Source organism: Camellia sinensis, chromosome 7 (genome assembly GCF_055761805.1).
Source record: "Camellia sinensis isolate YWXY chromosome 7, ASM5576180v1, whole genome shotgun sequence".
Classification (NCBI taxonomy): Eukaryota; Viridiplantae; Streptophyta; class Magnoliopsida; order Ericales; family Theaceae; genus Camellia; species Camellia sinensis.
In genome coordinates, this window is record NC_138967.1 from 181,049,616 (window position 1) to 181,070,372 (window position 20,757).

At 34.3% G+C, this 20,757-nt stretch overlaps 1 long non-coding RNA gene across 3 annotated transcripts; it reads left to right on the forward strand.

Moving 5' to 3' along the window:
- The first annotated feature begins 7,237 nt into the window (after window positions 1-7,237).
- LOC114277740 (uncharacterized) lies at window positions 7,238-18,435 on the forward strand. Of its 3 annotated transcripts, XR_014336501.1 has the most exons (7): window positions 7,238-7,441; window positions 8,632-8,897; window positions 9,089-9,223; window positions 11,732-11,899; window positions 14,976-16,584; window positions 16,876-17,029; window positions 18,208-18,435. It is a non-coding gene; the product is annotated as an uncharacterized LOC114277740 (long non-coding RNA). The 3 variants fall into 3 exon arrangements; XR_014336502.1 differs by lacking the exons at window positions 7,238-7,441; window positions 8,632-8,897 and having other exon boundaries at window positions 8,960-9,223; window positions 14,976-15,128; window positions 15,985-16,584; XR_014336500.1 differs by lacking the exons at window positions 7,238-7,441; window positions 8,632-8,897 and having other exon boundaries at window positions 8,958-9,223.
- The last annotated feature ends 2,322 nt before the right edge of the window (window positions 18,436-20,757 follow it).

The following is a 20,757-nucleotide window of genomic DNA, read 5'->3' on the forward strand; positions in this document are numbered from 1 at the left end:
TAGACCATACAATTTTTTGTGTCTCCTTGTTTGCTTGTCCATTGTTGATTGCGTAAATGGCTTGTATCTTTTCTGATGGAGCATGAAGAAGCTGTTCTCACTGAAACTGAAGAAGTTTCAAACACATATTCAGTCATCCCGGTCAATGTCAACTCGAGAATTTGCCATTTTTTGTTTTCTATTGATCATTTTATTTACTTATTTTCATTTAATCTATAGGATAAGCATACAAATAACAAACACTGATACCACTATCAGCACAATATACCCTTCTTTTTCTCTCCATTAGACACTAAATTGGAGAGCAGGTAAAGATTCCTTTCAATTAGTGGTCCAAAGGGTTGGAATACCATTGAGGGAATCCCAATGAGTATGAACAATCAGTCAGCTCATCAGAATAGTCTAAACCAACATGGCACTAAATTCAGACTACCAAATTCACAGTCGATTTGGAATTTTGAGAAAAGTAAGGCATTTGAAACTTCATAAGAAAGGAAAAGTAAGCTAGTAAATAGAATGAAAATCATTCCAACTACTCTTTCATAGTATAGTTTCTTCTTCTTTTACTTTTCTTTTAACGGGAATAGTTTAGCTTCTCAATTAAACAACTCCATTTCATGCATACTACTAGGGGAAAATAAAAGTCCAGTCTGTTATCACTGTCACCTTCTTCATTACCGTAGATTTTTGGACATCTCATTATGTGCAGCTTCAATTAGGGGCTTCCTAAGGATTACGTATGAGATAAAAGGAGCATCAATTGATTCAATTTCACCGAATTTTTTCACCTTCTAAGTGGCTGCTTAGTAATATAGTAGGCCTATTATTTTCCCTTCACCATTAAATAAGAGAGACAAAGAAAGATTAGTATTAGAAGTCTACCATGGATAGGGTAAATTCCACTGAATTTCCCTTGAGGTTTCTAGCTACATTAGTACCTCTGCGTTCTGGAAATTGCATCCCCCTCCCTATGTTTTTTAGTCACATTACAATTTTTCTCTATCTGTTAATCAACTGTTAGGTCAACTAATACATAGGGATGATGTTCGCTATTAAAAGTTTTAAGATACCGATTTTAACTCTAGTAACATATTCCATCTCTTGTGTTCCCTCTGATCTCTCATTCCACTGCCTTGTAACAAACTAACAAACAGGCATAAAAGCGGAACAAAAAAGATGCTTCTCCCCAGAACACAACAATCTAAAGCCACCCAATTTTATATAAAGCATCAAAGACTTGAAGTCCAGTTTACCAAATAAAGCCATAAAACCAATCCATTAACAGTGACTGAAGATTATGGGTGCCATGAATACTTGAAGGGAAACCCATTGACCTACAGATCACCAATTGCACATAACAGCAGAAACCCATCACCAGAATTGTTGTAAAACACACAATACAACAATAAAATTATAGAATTCAAAGAAAAAGGAGAAAAGCTTGAGAAGCTTACAATAAATGTGGGTATTATAGCTTGGTCTCTGGTGCAGACTGGTTAATGCTTACTCATTGTGGGAGAATTTCCACAGTAGATATTACATTGACAGCTAGTGGCCGCAGAGTGTGAGTCTAGAAGCTGCATAATTCTTGAAAATCAGTACAATTACTCAAAATAAGGTTTTCAACTTTTCTTAATCTCCTCATCCTTTACTAAGTCCTTCAAATCCTTTCTCATAATATACTTAACATGATTAAAGTTTCTTGTTTTCCTTTCTCTCATTTTAGCAAGTTTGTAACATTCTTTTCTCCATCTTTACTATCTAATCTAATATAAAGATCATCTCAAGACCTCTTGCAATAAGTCTTGCGTTCCCATCATTGGGTCATTGGATCATTATTTGCAATAAGTCTGCCTTTCCCCCTCATTGGGTCATTATTTAGAAAAGCATACTTTTCTAAATTCTAAATGCACCTTTCTTTTGGAACTGCCAGATTTTAGGAATTTTGGATTACAAAATTCATGGACCATATAAATTTTCGTTTCCCCTTGTTTTCTTGTTCATTGTTGATTGGGTAAATGGCTTGCAGTGCCAGCCCAAGTGCAAGGCCATTAACGCCATTGCCTTGGGCACACAAATTGGGAAGGCCTCATTTCGTGTGATGCCCATACAATACTTATAAATTTGTTGAGTCTTGTTAATGAGTATCACGAAATAATTGGTTAATAAAATTTGAAATGGTAGGGCATTTTATTCACACACTTCTATAAATAATGTATAACATTTTCAAACTTCTTGACAAGAGTCTTTAGGGAAACCGTTTACAAAATTCATATTTTCAATGCTTCTTTTGTAAATCCCATGTTTTTTTACTTTTTGGCCAGCTTTAATTATCCTTTTATTTTTTATTTAATTTAAAAATAAAATAAAATTAGATGATGGCAGTTTGAAAAATATTGTCTTCATTTTGTAAGTTTTGATGATTTTTATAAAATTGACAGTTTTTCCAAATTTAAAATTTCAAAAGAATTCATACAAATATTAGGAAAGTAAAATACACCAATTGACATACTAAATTATATTTAAAAAATCTAGATTATTTTTCAAATGCAAGTATTGCTTTCAAAATATTACTGACAATAACCATAACAATTGCTTCTGTCGAAAAAAGTATATCAAAATTAAAATTTATAAAGTCCTACCTATGGTTAACTATATCACAAGAAAGATTAAGTGTATTTGCAATTTATCCTTGAAAATGATATGTTGTACAAACTTGATTACAAAAGCTTAATTAGTAATTTTGCATCACAAAAAGTAACAAAAATTAATTTTGATGAAACTAAAATAATAAAAATTAATATTTAAATATAAAAGATCTGATTTAAAATTTTTGCCTCTAACCTCCTAAAGGGTTGAGCCACCCCAAATGGCTTCATATCTTCTTCTCTGATGGAGCATGATGAAGCTGTTCTCATCAACACCGAAGAAGTTTCAAACACATCAAGTCATCCCTCTCAAAGACTATCAAATTCGAGAGCAGACTATTCTTTTGGGAAAGTTTTACAGATTCCTATCAATTAGTGGTCCAAAATGGTTGAGTATGAACAATCAGTCATGCTCATCAGAATAGTCTAACCAAAATGGCACCAAAATCAAATGACTTAATTCACAACTGACCTGGACTTTTTGAGAAAAGTAAGGCATTTGAAACCCCATAAGACGACAAGTAAGCTAATAAATAGAATGCAAATCATCTGTACCACCCTTTTGTATTCTAGGTTCTTCTTCTTCTTCTTTTTTATTTTTTGTTGGAAATAGTCTAGTTTCTCAAGTGTACAACTTCATTTCATGTATACTACTAGAGGACAATAACATGTTCAGAGTTTGTTATCACTGCCAACTTTATTTCCATAGATTTTCGGATATCTCATCATGTGCAGCTTCAATTAGGGGCTTGCAAAGGATAATGTATGAGAGAGACAAAAGGAGCATCACTTGAATCTATTGATTTTTTTTATTTTTTTTTTTGGAAGAAAAAAACAATTTTGAAAGACGCCTGCTATAAGTATTTCAGCAAGAGTATTTCACCGAATTTCTTCACCTTCTATGTGACTACCCATTCGCCATAAACTAAGAGACAGAGAGTGACCTGCCCAAAGGTTTCTAGCAAATACATTAGTATCCTTGTGGTTCTACAAATTATATCTCCTCCCTATGGTTTCCAATCGCATTACAATTTTCTCCCTCTGTTAGTCAATTGTTATGTCAACTAATAGGTAGGGCTGATGCCATCAATTAAAATTTTGAAAATACCAATTTTAACCCTAGCACTATAATCGCTCTCTTGTGTTCTCTCTAATCTCTCTCTGTCCACTGCCTGTACCAAAGTAACAATAGGCATACAAACGGAAGAAAAAGAATGCTTCTCCCCAAAGCTAATCACACAACAATCCAAAGCTAGTCAATTTCATACAAAGCATCGAGGACAAAACAAAAATCCCAATTTACAAAATAAAGCCATAAAACCAATCCATTAACACTGACTGAAGATTACGAGTCACCAGCTATGAGTGCTTAAAGGGAAACCCATTCATCAACCCATGACCAATTGCACAAAACAACAAAAACCCATCACCAGAATTGTTGTAAAACACAAAATATAACAAGAAAATTAACTCAAATAAAAAGGAGACAAAGCTGAAGAAGCTTACAATAAGATGGGCTTTATAGCTTGGCCACAGTAGAGACCAGACTCACAGTCTGTGGCCGCAAAACACAAGTCTTGAAGCTGCGTAATTCTTAGAATCCGTACAATTACAGAGAAGAACGTGAAACTTTACATAGAGTCGCCATTATCGCAGAAGATTCAAATTTTCTTTTCAATTTTCATTAATTTTCTGGCCATCCAAACAGAGGTAAGAATGGAATAAACGAAAGGGCATTTCAATCAAACACTACTCCCTGTAACAAATACAACAACTATTCTGTGAAAGTTTAATCTCAGAGGTAAGGCATTACATTATCCATAAGAAACGCTTCCAGCATATAATTTTCCACGAGAATCGGCATCAATTGAACTGTAATAATGGATCTTCATGATAATGTAATATAAATGCCGAACACCAACACGAAAGGAAGTGAAGATGGGTTTCGAATTCCGATGGAGCAGTTGTGTCCGGCGCGGGGGGGGGGGGGGGGGGGGTTGGTTTTGGGGTTTGAAGGCGAGGGTAATATAGTAATTTGATCTATTTTTGTTAATTATTCGAGGGCTGTGTTGGGTTGGTTCTATTTACACACACATTCCTCTTTTTACACATCTTTCTTAATTCACACACCAAAAAAAAAAAAAAAACAATTTACTCAACACACACAATTTTATTCCAGGTATACCCATACACACACTCCCAATTCACACACCTTCTTCTACACCAGCCAACAACGATCAAACCCTAATCCTAACCCTAACCCTAGGCAGCAACCACCTTGCCGACGGCGACGCAGCACCGGCGACCCCCCTTTTCTCTCTCTCTCCTCTCAGTCGCGAAAGGCGACGACGACTCGCAGACGAACGGCGACGGCGGCTCGCAGACGAAAGGGGGTTCGGATGTTGATGGTCGAACCAGTGTGCTTTGTTCGGATGGTGATAGTCGAACCAAATTCATTGGTTCGATGGTTGATTTCCGAATGGAGGCGATTCGTTCGACATTGGTAGTCCGAACGGAGGCGATTCCACGATGCCCGACGTGGTGGGGAAGAGAAGCGGGAAGGCAATGGGTTCGCAAATGAAAGGGAGTTGCAGTGGTGAAGGAAAAGGTAACGGCGGTGATGGAGGAAAAGAGAGGCGACGGCCATGGAGGATAATGGTTAGGGTTAGGGTTAGGTTTTTGGACCGAAAGAGACGGGGGTTGGGGGAGAAGAGGAAGGTTATTTTGGTAGTTTCATTTTGGGACTGAAATGTAATAAAAAAAATTCATTAAGTGTGTGTAAAGAGGGTAAATGGTGTGTGCAAATAGAGGCTCCCGCTGTGTTGCCGGATAAACTAATTTTTTTTACTCATTTGTTGACGTTCGCTTTGATGATTTTACTTTAGTTTAACAAGAAATTAGTTGGAGCTCATTTTGTGAAGTGTTTGTTCTTTGATATATTGTTATACAAATTAGATTATTTTAATATCATATTGTTGAATTAAAATAAATTTGTTCAGTCACTTGTTGCTTTACGTATGTTGTAGATTGTCTTCATTGTTGTCACATTTAGTGGCAGAGCCAGAAATTTTACATGAGGGGGCAGTTATTAATTACAATCTCAAAACTTTTCTTTCTTAATCAACAATAATAAAATGATCATATTATTTTGAGCTAATATTAATCATAAAAACTTAAATATTTATTACAAAAATATCACTAAACTTTCACAATTGACTCTGATGAGTTTTCATTCATTACAAAAATATCACTAAACTTTCACAATTGACCTTGACGAGTTTTCATCTTTTGAAAGTTTTCTATAATAGTATCATTATCAACGCCATCAAAAATATCTCTTTCTATGTAAACAACCAAGCTATCATTCATCCATTCATCACCCATTCGGCTCCGCAACTAATTTTTCACCATATTCATAGCTGAAAATACCCTCTCAACAATAACAGTTGCAACAGGCAAGATCAATGTTAATGTCAAGAGCAAATAAACCAATGGATATACATTATCTCTTCCAGTCTCCAACATTTTTTTAGCAAAATCGACAATTCCATTCAATCATCGGAAATCAATACTAGAGAGTATGTCGACAATATATGTATCAAGTTGATCATTAAACACCATGAGCTCTATTGTAGAAAATTCATTTGGATAAAATTCAGCAAAATGAATTAAACTTTTCTTGTCAAAATGTGACGACCCCGCCATGTATAATATTTTACATTTAATTAATCAAGGTGATTTGGATTTTAATTAATTATTATTTTGATTTAATTGCGGAATTGATGAACAGTATTGGTGTTGATTCGCATATAATTTTATGAAAGAACTATTTTGGAATGAGAAATTAAAAGCTTTAAGTGGCTCAAGAAGGTGAAATTGACGAATTGAATTGTTTTAATTTAGAGTATTGAACCATATGGGAGTTCAATTAAATATCCGATTCAGTTTAGCAAAATTGAGATTTTATTAATTGGGTCTGAATTGGAGTTGATTAAGTTATGAAGATTGGAAATTAAAATTATTATGAATTAAATTTATTTATGATGTGTTCAATTGAATATGTAATTTATTGACGAAGATTTTGAAGTTTAATTTGAAATTGAAGGCCTTAATGATTTAAAAAACCAAAATTGAGGATGGAAATAAGTTTAATTTAATATTTGGAGTATTTTGGGAGTTTGATTAAAAATCTCATTCAAAATGATAAATTTAAATATAATTAATTAAGTTTTAATGGAAATGAAATTAGACAACTTAAATTATGTGAGATTTGTGATTAGGTATGATTACTTTAATTATGTGTTAATCAAGATTTATTAAGATAAAGTGCTGCTCAATTAAATTAGGCAAAAACATAAACTGAATTATGGAAGAATCTAGAATTGGGGGTATGTGGGTGTGTGCGCCCAGAAATCTGGGTGTGCAGAGAAATTCTGTGTGTGTACTGAGCAAATCTGTGTATGTGTGTGCATGTGAGTGATGTGTTGGAATTCAAGGATGAGTGCACGTGTGCAATGTAAAGAGTGGAGTGTGTGTATATTAGGAGAGAGAGAGTAGGCAACTCTATTTTTATTACTTGCTGGCAGCATTCTTGTGCTAGAAAGAAATTGAGAACAAAAAGGAGTGTAACTTCATATTTGTTTTGGGCAAACCCGTAAGTGATTGAGAGAGAGAGAGAGAGAGAGAGCGAACTCAAACTACTGTGCTGGAGAATTCTAGCCCAGGGCATGGAATACAAGAAAAATAATGAGAGAAAGGAAAAGCTCAAGAATTTCAGGCTATTAAAGTTTAAGGTATGATTTTTGTAGAATTCTTGTATTACACTTGAATTAAAGATGAGATTGGGTTCAATTTCATATAATTTGGAAGAAATTAGGAAACAAAGATGAAGAAATTAAGTTAGGTTCATGGATATGAAAATTAATTATTTTGAGTTTGATGATGTAGTCTTGCATGAAATTAAGCCTCATTGTTACATGCATATGGGCAAATTCTACAAGTTTAATACTCTAATTAAACATGCATCATAAGATTTCAAGGGTTTGAGATGGTAATTAATGTTTAAAACGTTTACGGGTTTGATATGACGAAAATTAATAAAAATTCAAATTAGAGCAATGCTAATTATAATTAGTTAGTGTTAATCTTAATTTCATACATGCAAAGTTTCATAATTCCAATTTCATGATTTAGAGGAAAATAGAAAAGAGTTTAAGAATCAATTTCATGTAATTTAAAAGAAATTAGTAAAAGGATGAAGGAATTGAATTAAATTCAAATTGTAGAAATTAAATTAGAATTGACCATATTGTGGGTTTGCTTTTTGTTGTCTTGCATAAATTAGAATTTTAATTGCACATGCATCATGAAATTTAAGAAGATTTGAAGCTCAAAATGTACAAGCTTTATGAACTTTCATTACAATATAAGACTCTAAGCTTTTGCATGGAAAACTTTGCTTTGATTGAAGTCATAATTTTGTTTAAAGCTAGATATGTTAAGTTCGCTATGTTCATGAAAGGTTTTGGATCTTGAATTGCATGAAATTAGAGTTGGAGTTGTAAACTTGAGACTTTAAAAATGAGACTGATTTTCGAACCAAATAGACCCAAAAGCACACATGCGGCCTGGGGTCCCGCACGTGTAGAAAACAGGGCAGATTTGAGCTTCAATACTGAAATAATTGCACGTACGGGGCGCACGTGCGGTGGTGGTTTCGCACGTGCGGCCAGTGCCCCTATATGTGCGGTTGTTAAGGCGGTCCCAGTTTTGTTTTCGCTCCATTTTTCTATCTTCCAGGCCTCTGTTTGCATGGTTTAAAGTGTTTTTCATATGCATTCGCATCTCATGAACTCGAATGAAACGAAAGAACAAAATGTTAGAACTGAACGAGTGGACAACGAATAGAAACTGAATAAGTGAATAGAACCGATTGAATAAATGAACTATGTATTGAGTTGTTGTGCTTGACGTGTTTGTTTAGGTTGGACGCCACATCCTTAGTGCATCGTTAACACGTGTTTTAGGGAGCCACTGTGAGTAATACTGTTGTAAAGCTATCACTACTAGAAAAAGGGGTACATGACACGGAACTTTTTGCGACGCATACGTTGCCGTAGCAAAAAGCTACTTTTTGCGACGGTTAATATTCCGTCGCCAATGGTCACTTATTGCGACAGTTAATTCTGTCTCAAAAAGAAGGAAGCATATGTTCAATGGGTTTTGCGACAGCAAATCTATGGCCGTCACGTAAGCTCATTTTTTGCGACGGTTATTCCCTCTTGACGTAAATATATATTTTTAATTGTTTTTTGTTTTGTGATGGGTATCATTGTGCCGTCACAAAACACCAAAAATTTCCAAATTTCTCAAATGTTGGCGCCTCTGATATTTTCATTCCCCCTCTCTCTCTCTTTCTCTCTCTCTTCCGCCGGCATCAGTTTGTTGATCCACCTTCACCAAGCCGACATCGCCGCCCACTCTCTCTCGATCTCGCCATCGATCTCGGTCAGTACATGGATATCACCTCTCTCAGAGCTTTAGGAGTCTTCAACGTTCAATCAGTACCTCTCAAGGTATTGCAGATCCAAAATTTGTATTTTTATTCACAATTTGCAAATTTGTTTTCATCTCTCTTTTACTTCCTTCGAAACCCTAGAGTTTGAAGGTAATGACTCTCTCTCTTTCTCTCAGTTTGAATTTAAGAATTTTGCATTCGATATTTGTATTATGAATTTGAAATTTATAAAAATCTAGAGCTTGAAGGTAAGGGTTTTCTCTTTGCATTCGAAATCTGTATTACATATTGAAATCCTGTAGAATAATAAAGTTGTGTTTTTAATTTCAAAGTTTTCTCTAACTTGCACGCCCACACAAATTAATGATCCTAATTAACTTTGTAGCCTAGTTAATCCAGGGTAGCGTGAATTTGGTTCTATCCCTCATTCTTTCAATTTGTTTGAACTTGGTTTGATATATAAAGACATAATTTTGATGGGAATATTAGAAACTACTAGTTCCTAATACAAGTTTTACTTCTTTCTACTTGATTAAATCTTATGATTCTGAATCTTAATGTGACTGATAACTTTGTTATCGTTTCTTGTTCTCTCTCATTTTGATTTTGTTATGTTTCATGTGTGAATTTGACATGGGAGGAATAATTGCCGCATCTTTGTTTCGGCAACATCTGTCTATATTTTACTTATTAAAAAAAATAAGTAGGCAACATGCATCTTTGTTTCCCTGCACGTAGATTATTTGGCCTTCTGTTTTTGCTAAGTTGTGATCCGTTGTTTATGATGCTTAGGATATATCCTTCTATTTGCTGCTTTTTGCTCTGTGCTCTGGTTAGCTTGGGGCACTAGAGGATGACATGTTCACGGTCTGATATTGTAACTCATTGTATGTGTTATCTTATTTTCTGACTTTGGAAAATACATGTGGCACAAATTGGAGTATATTGCTATTTTGTGTTAGCTGATAAAATGCATTATTATTAGTTTATGGGTTTCAGATACATAAAATTAGATAAATGAGAACTGACTGAATCATTTAAAAATGGAAATGAGAAAAAAACTTTTTTTTTTAGTTCTTTCACTGGATAGGGGTAGTAGTAGAATTGTCTACTTACAATAGTTAATTCTAGGAGGTATTCTGCCTAACTAGAAGTAGAACTGCGTCTATATTTATTTTTCATTTGATGGTTGAACCAGGGATTAGTCCGTATTTCTTTTTGGGCATTTTCCTAAATTTGTTTAAAAACTAATTAGGTTTTCATAATAATCAGTGGGAACAACACAAAGGGAAAAATAAAAAACTTAGGCTCTAGTGTTGGGAATTTGCTTGAATTTGTTTAAAAACTAATTAGGTTTTGATAATAATTAGTGGGCACAATACAATGGGGAAAAAAAGCTTAGGTTCTAGTGTCGTATTTGCTTGAATTTGTTTAATGCAATCATGATTCATCTAAAACTAGTTAGGTTTTGATAATAATCAATGGGAACAATACAAAGGGAACTATTTGCTGTCATGGTTCTCTTATGAGTGGAACATGTCACAAGATTTCCACTATCCACTTGATGAAATATTTGATGTCCTGTTAGTTATCAAAAAAAATAAATAAATAAAAAATTCTTTGATGTCCTGTTTAGCTTCAGATGCAATAATGGTAATTTCGATGCTTATGGTTACATGGTCTTGTAAATATTTTTTTTTCTCTTTCCGTTTCTTTTTCTTGGCCAAAAGTATGTCAAAATTTATCTTATATTTTTATCTATTCGTGAGTTAATTGCATTTGATGCTATGAAGCATGGGTTCTTTGAAAAATATGCCGTACCCGTACCGGGTACTTACCGGCGTACCGTACCTCGTATGGTACTTCTGCATACGTACCGGGTACACGAAACACGTACCCAAGTTTTTTCTTCTTAATTTTTAACGTACCCAGACGTACCTAGTATATATCCAAGCCGTACCGTACCTAAGTTGAAACAATATATTCCTTCTACTACAGAGATAAAACTCATTTCACTAGATTTCTTTTTCAGTTTTTGTTTTATGCTTAGCATGATTTTAAAATTAAACTATGGTTTGTAAGTTATTTAATATATTGATATTTAATTTTGCTTTATACTTTTCCTTTTGGCATTAAATGTTAATTATAGGTTGGACCTTAACAAATTAAACCATTTAATTATTTTTTGCATTACTCTAAATTAAAAATAAATATTTTTTTACAAGCGTACCAAGCCGTACCCGTACCCTATTTTTTTTGAATTTTACCGTATCGACGTACCCGTATCGTACCAGTAGCTTTTTTTAAAAAGCAATATTTTACTTCATAGCCTTACTGCAAAAGATTTAATATTTTAAACATGGAGGATCCAAATTCCCTTTTTATTAGAATGATTTCTAGAGCAGCAGAACAAAAATTCAGCTCATGGAAAAGACGGGAAAATGAAGAAATTTATGATAATGGGTTTTAATTAGGGGAATTATGATATTTGTAATTAAAAGACCTCATTTTATTCTTTCAGCGTGTGTGACTTGCTAATTTCACTTCTTGTTTTAACTTTTTATAGCACTAAGAGGAGCCACTACGCTCAAAGCAAGATTAGGATGCAAAAACAAATTAAATGGAAGCACACCGATACTACAAATCGAGGAGAACAATGATTTTGAATTCGATTTTGAAAACTGCAGATCCATTCTTGCCAAGGGTTCCGAGCTCCATATCGAGACATTAGATGGTATGTTAACTTAATTACTGTCATTATTAATAATAACTATGTAGCTCAAGTTATAATTAATTGCATTGGAAATGCCTCACAAGGTTGTATGTTTGAGAAATTCCATTAAAGCTCTTTTTTGAAAATTAAAAATAGGGATTGGGCCTACAGCCCACAGGCATCTGAATTTTTGTCTCAAATCTTCTTCTTCTTCTTCTTCTTCTTCTTCTTTTTTTTATTTTTTATGTTATATATAAATATATATTTTTATATGCCACTAAAATCTTACATCCACTTTGGATTTAGAAGTTATCTGGTCAAACAAACAAAATAAAAGAAAACTATAGAAAGACAAGCCACTAGACTGTGAGAATAATAGATAGTTAGAGAAAGTGAGACAGACATTGAATCTTTGTGTACGCATAAAATAAAAGAAAGGTAAAGGTTGAGGATAGGATATCACTTTATGATTTTCTAACTAAGACAGTTAAGCAAAGTAGCAAATTCTGAGACCATCTCCTCTTTCACACCTATCCCACAAACAACACTTTTATGGAAATTAATCCTTAAACCATAAACCACTTCAAAACACCTCAATATTCTATTATGGATCATCATGAGGGAGATGGCTGCCATCAATTATTGCTTCTGCTAATGTCTCTACTGTTTGGAGGGACATCCTGAATATGGTTCTGTCTAAGTCTAGGCTGCACAGTTTCTATGCAGAGAATGTGGAAATTAGGATTGGGAATGGTTTTAGGATCTTGTTCTGGATAGATAATTGGAGGGGTGATTCATGCCTTCAAGGTATGTAATGTGTATAAGAGCTGTGAAGTGTGATGAGGACCTAAAATGGGGTCACCTTTGCTCTAGTTCTGTAGTTCCATGTTTCATGTAAGTGTAAAGTCGACTAGTACAAGAATAAGATCTCAGTAAAAGTGTCTATTAAATGATCCTGCAATTGTAAGGTAAAGAGAAAGTTAAAAGTGAATGGCATAGTTACCTCTTATCCCGGACAATGCAAACATCTCGTACACGGCCATATCTAGAGAACTTCTTTTCCAAATCTCTCTCTGTAGTCAAAAAACTAAAAGCCTGCAACGAATAGGTTTCTCCCAGGTTTCCCTACTCCAGTGCTCCTATTATGAGGTGGTGACCATGGTCTCCTTTTAGGAGACCTACAGTAAGACTGATAGCGTGAAGGGGAAGATTTGCGCCTTGGAGAATCCCTCCTCTTGAATGCAGAGGAATAAAAGAATGTATATTTCAGTTACCAAAAACCAAATAGAAGAGAGTGCACATTTTGAAATTCTATCCCACAACCAGAAAAAGAACAAAGGATACCTTATCAACAAAATCAGGAAGAGAGTGGAAGAGAAAGTTTAAGACGAAATAGAATATTTCAATAACAATAAGCATATACATCGATTTCAAGGATAAAAGCATCGTATAAAGTCCCTCAAGCACCATATGCCTTCAATGAATAAGAGATTATTTGGAATTAAATTTCTGAAAGTTAGCTGGAACTTTGTCATAAAAATTCTTAACTTTCCTTGTGTATCCATGGGTATAAGGAATCAAAAGATTGATAAGAACATAGAAATTCTAATAAATAGCAAATTTAAACACCAAACAAGAACTAAAATAAAAAACAAAATTTTAATATTATCACCTTGGGGATCTTTTGTAATGATTTCTTATATATAGGGACCTTCTGTGATGATTTCTTGTATGTGGAGACCTTGATCAACATCTGTTACTGTAATCTCTCTTGTATCTAGAAGAAGAATCCCTTTGCCTGACAGGTGAAGTCGCCTCCAACCTGTCCCTTCTCCTGTCATTTTTGGGTGAGTAACGATTTCTTGATGGTGTAGATACACATTTCAATGAACCACCGTCCACAAGACGGGACCTTTGATGAGACACTAATGGACAACCTAAATCCTGCCTATTAGAATGTGGTGAATGGTCATTGGAACAAATTTCTTTCCCCAGAGGAGAATTCTTAGGTGAATCAGAATGTTTCACTCTCTATGATCTAGAAGAATATGACTGATCTTTAAGATCTTGCCCTGAACCAAATTGTCTTTTATCTCTAGGAGACTGGAACATACAAGGAGACCTTTCAGGTGAAACTGTTTCTTATCTTGCTGTTGCCGATGATTCAGGTAGTTCAGCAGTCCTTTCAGTTGGGGAGCTTCTTCAATAGCAAATGTTCTCACTCTTAGTTTCATCACTACTCCTGTGTGTCCTTGGAGACGACGACAACTTTTCTGCATGAATAGTTGAAACTTTCTCTTCTAATTCTTTGAACACAGATTCAGATTTAGTAGACTCATATAGCAATGTCTCTGAAAGGGTTTCTTTCACTATGTTGTCATGGGAAGGAGAGGTTACGCTATCCTCCATCTCTTCTCCTTGATTAGCATCCTCCATTGAATAAGATTCCCATGCACATGTAGAAACTTTAGTTTCATTTTCATTATGTAAACATTCTACATCTACTTGAGAGGGCTTACAAAGATTAGCGCCACGTAATTTCTTAGCCTCTAGTTGGTAATGGTTATCATTGGATGGAAAATGCAAACTCTCTTGATCATAGATGATTCTCGTTTTGCTCATAAAAACATCATCATTATAAGTTGTCTGCGCAGGTGAATATAATTTTTCACAAGGAGATGCAGAAATATCAGTATATTTGGAATCATGAGGGAGAACAATCTTGCCCTTGTTCATTATCTATGTCAAGTTCATTACCTTTTGCTAAGTTTATAACATGGTTAGCTTGGAAAGGCAAGATAAAAACATTGGATTTCCTGCATAAAATTGATGTGTTAATGAGTAATGTTGATCTATCTTGTGTATTTTGTAAATCTAAAACAGAGGCACTAAACCTTATCTTGCTTTGGTACCCCTTTGTGTGGCAAGTTTGGTGGAGTATTTTGGATTGGTGGGGATTGTGTTGGGTTTTACATGGGTCTGTGGAGAGTTTGATGCAATGGTCAGCATCCTTTTTTTGTGAATAATTATGTTAATAACATTTTCTTTGCTTCTATATCTAGTAGTGACCACAACTATCTCATTCTTTTTATTTCAGGAGAGAAATGAGGATGCTAAACATCATGATTCCGAGCCGCCAACTCCACATTCACTTATAAAAATGGGTTCAAGGTTAGTTCAATTATTATCATCACCTTGCAAATAAGGGCCAAATAGTGTTCCAATTTGCAATTTCTGGGGACATGTTCTGGTGAGTTTTCTATGTTAGAATCACATTTTAATACTCTTTCGTAAGCATTTCTTTAGTTGAAAACTGTCTGCTCACTGCAGACATTGGCAAACACTAATTGAGGCTTCTATTGGCTCATCAATACATCATTCTAATCGAAAGTATTATCATGCTCTGAACAATTTCAAAGAATCAATTTTATCTTTATGAAACAATTACTGCTATTGGGCATCCAGCTTCACTGTATCACAAACGATTTATGCCCTTCAAAACAAAACAAAAAAAATGAGAGAAAGATCTAAGGGATAACTCTGATTGTGGACATACCTGTCAATGTCCAGTTCATAGTTTTTGCTAGAGTGAAATATCTTATTCAGAAGACACCTCATTTATAATATTTTACCTTTTTAAAATTCTCTCCTGAATGCTTATATAAATTGCTTACTAGAAAAAAGGAAATATATTAATGTATTTACTAAAATTCAACTAATGTCGTTAAAAAAACTTACCCCGGTAACTTGTGTTTATTTAAAATTAACATTTATTTTATTTCTGCTCTATTAGGGCTTCCCCTTGGTATGATGTCATGTAACTTAGGGCTGTCGACCCACATTCTCTTTGAACTCCTCCTGCTCCCTGTTGTGCCTTCAACTTGAACTGTCGACCTTCACTTTTCTTTGTCTATGGAGTCATTAGCGCTTTTTCTCTTTGCTTCTGGAAATACTAAAGAAATCATTCAACATCTGCACTGTGTAGGCTTTATGTGGGTCCTTTAATAGTACATTGTTGTCCCATATCAGTTTTAATGGTGTTGCAATGGCTAAAAAATAGATGATTTTTACTGCTCAAGTACCTTACATTCCCAAATTACGTGCAGAGAGTGTAGTAACATGGAACACCCAGATAGAACATTGGCTAGTGTTGCCCAATGCATTGAGCAATTGGGGTAGAATTCTTCATCTGTACAGGAACAAGAGTAATCCTTGAAGCAGTTGCTCCAGCATATTGATACACGCGAAAGTGTTTTCAGTGCTGTTGGATCTCATTCTCAGGCAGTTCCTGTACTCATGTCTCCTCTTCAATCAGGATCACTTGGGGTAAAGATGCAGGCTGCTACTGCTTTCAACTGAATGAGTAGTGCCGGTACTATGGGAGCAACTACAGAAGGGGCTGAAGGCTGGAAACGTTGTTGATAACTTGCTGATAGGAGCTTTAAGAAACCTTTCCAGCAGCACTGAGGGATTCTAGTCTGTAATCTCTGTAATCACAGTGACGATATACGTGCATGCGTTGAGAGCGTCGATGTTGTTCCTGCTTTACTATGGCTACAAAAGAATGGTAGCTCAAATGGGAAAGAAATTGCCGTGAAGACATTGAACCATTTGAAGATCTTATTTTGCTCCGATCTCCGATCTCCGATCTCCCAATCGCATTGAAGATTGATATAAGGATATTGAAAAGTATGGCGTTGAAACAGGTCTTGTTTTGACCTCCAACCTTGTAGTTCAGCTTTAAACACAGATTATTTGTTGTTGCTTAGGTTAAATGTAACTTCAATTAGCATACCCTCACAATCTCTCGTTTTCAGAGACTCTACAAACTCTCTCTACCAGCCCTTACTCTTTTTCTTTTTTTTTTCTTTTTTTTTTTCAATTTTGTTACAAGAGTTAGTATTATGTATAATACATGTGTATATATTGTATTTCTATTTTTATAATTTTTTTTTTAAATATTCTTGTTCTTATTAAAATTCTGGTCTGAAATGCAGGTGGAGTTGAATGCTGTGTAGTGGCGAGTAAATGAGATTTAATTGGAAGCAAATCATTTTCATAGATTGTTAGTTGCTGCCTTTCTAGTTAGTTCCTCGGCTCAATTTATCCATCAATTCAATCTCAAACCTTTCGACTCTCAAACTCAACAAGGTATGGAAAACTACCCATTTCCTCATTCTCTCTCTTCATCATTCTTCTTTTAATAGGTTTGATAAATCAGTATTTCTCTGGCAAACACATTTCTAGAATAATATGTACATGGTCTAAATAAGTGTGTAACAGAAACCCCAATACTTTAATTAGAATCAAACTTAAAATGTAATTCAAAATAGATTATACAAATCCGATTTGGAAATTCAATATTATAAAGTGTTTCTTATCTGTATGTAATTTAATTGTTGTTAGTAGACATTGGATTGCAAAAATATTTTCAATAATGGATTCGTATTTAAATATAATGATTTTATTGTATAATATGGTCCTAGTTTGTTTAACCAATCTTAATAATTAATATTTACACATTGTGATATTGATCTTGTAAGTTTGTCTGGCATTACCAATTACAGCAAAATAGTGAGAACCGGTTGATACACTAAAATGCTCAAAGGGCTCTAGATGTCAATGAAACTTGACAGACATGACTAACTAGGCACAAATGACTTGTAAGAAAAGACGGGGCTCGAAACCGATTCTCAATTTTGAATCTAGAGTCTAATTTCTGTTTGTGAAAACTTATCCTTTAAAAACTCTTTTTCGAACTGGTTGACACACTAAAATGGCTAAACCGCATCGCATGTCAATGAAACTTCACACAATTGAATAACTAGGCATAAATTACTTGTAAGAAAAGATGGGACTCGAAACCGATTCCCAATTTTAAATTTAGAGCCTAATTTCTATTTGTGAAAACTTGTCATTTAGAAACTCTTTTTTCCAAACCGGTTGACTCACTAAAATGCTCAAACGGCATCAGATGTCAACGAAATTTGACACACACGACTAACTAGGCACAAATGATTTGTAGGAGAAGACGGAACTCGAAACTGATTCTCGGTTTTGAATCTAGAGCCAAATTTCTGTTTATGAAAGCTTGTTCTTTAAAAACTCCTTTTCAAACCGGTTGACTCACTAAAATGGTCAAATGGCGTCGGATGTCAACAAAACGTGTTCTTGAGTACGTAATGATATCTTCGAATGTCAATATTGCAGCTTACAATCTTTTTTGTATTTATTAATTTTTTGAAATCAATATCAAACGTTTTACATTTTCTGTAAACTTGAAATTAATTATATTGTAAATGATGTTTTTTTTGTGTTTCTTTTTGCAGATGCAACCTTTTTTGAGTGCATGATGATATCTTTGCATATTGATATTGGAGCTTACTATTGATATTAAAACAAACTGTAATATATATATATATATATTTTATTTGTATTGTCGATACTTTTGTTTTGCTTTAGATACAAAAATATATATTCTTGAATATAAAAAATTATTAGTATTGTTGGAGGATGTTTTTATATATTTTTGTAAAGAATATTTGGTTTACAATTGTTACAGGGTATATATATATATATATATATGTATGAGTTTGTGAATGTGAATGTGAATGTTGATGTGTGTGGATATGGATGTGGATGTGAATGTGGATGTATTTTATTTTAAAAAATATTAATAATTTGTACAGGGAATGAATTAATAAAATATATATTGATTTTATGAAAATAATTTTATTGCGACAATAATAACCTAGCGACGGGTTAACTACTGCATATACATATTAGTTTAAATCTTTAGCGACGGTTTAAGCTGTCGCAAATATGGTATTAATTTAATTCTACTTTTTTGCGACGTTTTAGACTGTCGCTAATAATGCTTTTCGTGACGATTGAAACTGTCGCAAATATGATATTAATTTAATTTCACTTTTTTTGCGACGTTTTAGACTGTCGCTAATAGTACTTTTCGCGACGTCAAATACCATCGCCAAAAAAGTTTTGGTGACGGCAACTAACATCGTCACTAAAAGTGGAGTTTTTTACCCTTTTTTGTGTCGGGTTAAACCATCGCAAAAACCATTGATTAGTTGTCACCATAAGAAAGTAACGGTTTGTAACCGTCGCTACTCCATTGCAAAAAGTCTTTTGCGAAATATATGGACCTTTTGCGACGTTTGAGACCGTCGCAAAAAGTCAACTTTTAGTAGTGTGTTCCATTATAATTATTTTCTGATTGACAAAAATGTATTATTTTACTGAATTGGTAATGTTTATTGATGAATGATTGTCCTATTTTCTGAACTGTACTCGTGGCATCCATAGCATATTGTTATTGTTATTGTTACATAGATCTCTGTCAATTCCAATTCTTGGAACTATTGTTATTACATTGATTGCCATCAAATGATTGTTCGGTCTTTAAGACCTATAGATTGTTTTGCTATTGGATGTACTACGTATGACTATTATGAATCAAAATGAATCAAAATGATATGAAACATTGATTGGGAAATTGATCTATTGATGAATTGAGTGTTTCAATTATTGTAAGGACATCATTCATAACCCCTTTACATAGTTGTTATTCACTGGGCTCTAACTCATTGTTTATTATATGTATGTAGGTGATCGAGCACCAGATCAGAGTCAGCGGCGTCAACCTGAAACCTGTTTCTGTCAAGCCAACTACTGTGCCTCATTGCGAGGTTTTGAACTTTTGCATGTCAAGGGTTATTGGGTGATTCAGATTCACCCTTTTTACATTGTGTTTAAGAAATAAGAATGTTTTTTGAGTTTTCTTAACTGTTTTTGGCAATGAGATTTAATTCCCTAGCTTGTACAAGTGTGTTATGGACTTAAATATTTGTGTAATCACAAGTATGTGAAATTTGTTTTGTTCATTTAAGTCTTCACAGCTCATTGGACGATATTGATTGGCTTCTGCCAGCCCCTTTTATTAGTTTATTGTCTTATTGATAAGCAGGCCTTTGGTAATCACGGATTACTGGCCGGTTACGACGCTAAACCTATAGGGGCGGGTTTGGGTCGTGACACAAAACTAGAGAATGAGTTGAATGGATTCAAACATGCCACACAAAGTAGCAACGCAGTGTTTGACTCAGTGAAACGAGCATTTAGTTCTTGAATTTGCATATCCAAAATAGTGTAGAATAACTCGGCGCGATAGTGATATAAATTTGTAATTTCTTGAGCTTTACGCCTTCTTCTCCCTTGAGCTACAAACATATCATCCATTTGGGGAACATCAATTTCATGCTTTTCAGAAAAAAATGAAACATCAGCAAGTAAAGAGGTCAACCCACTCTCCCTCATCATTTGGAGTCGCCTTTTAGAAACTTGAACCAAATTCATAGCATTAACAATATCTTAATCTTTCCTTTGTAATGCTTGTGATAACTCACTTGTAATAGCCAATATCGTTCTCATCAAATGAAGATTGAATGGAAATTCAAAAGATTGAATTGAGTCGAACAACACATTTGCTTCTACTCATTGTTCTGAATTTGAACCATCCTCTGAAATCATTTCAAGCACATCGATCATTGTTGAAAACATACCAGCCAAGCTGACTAAAGTACCATAGTGTGAATCCCAACGTGTATCACCAATACGTTTGAGACCGATTTCCTGATTTAAAGCCTTGCCCACTTGATAGCTCTCCCGTATTAAGTTCCTTAACAACTTTTGCTGCTTGTTTATCCCTAAGAATATCTCGACGTTTACATGATGCTCTAACAACATTCACCACATTAGTAACCAAAGTGAAGAGTAAAGCAATTTGATCATGATTCTTTGCCACAACTATAAGAGCCAATTGCAATTGATGAGCAAAATAATGAACATAATATGCACAAGGA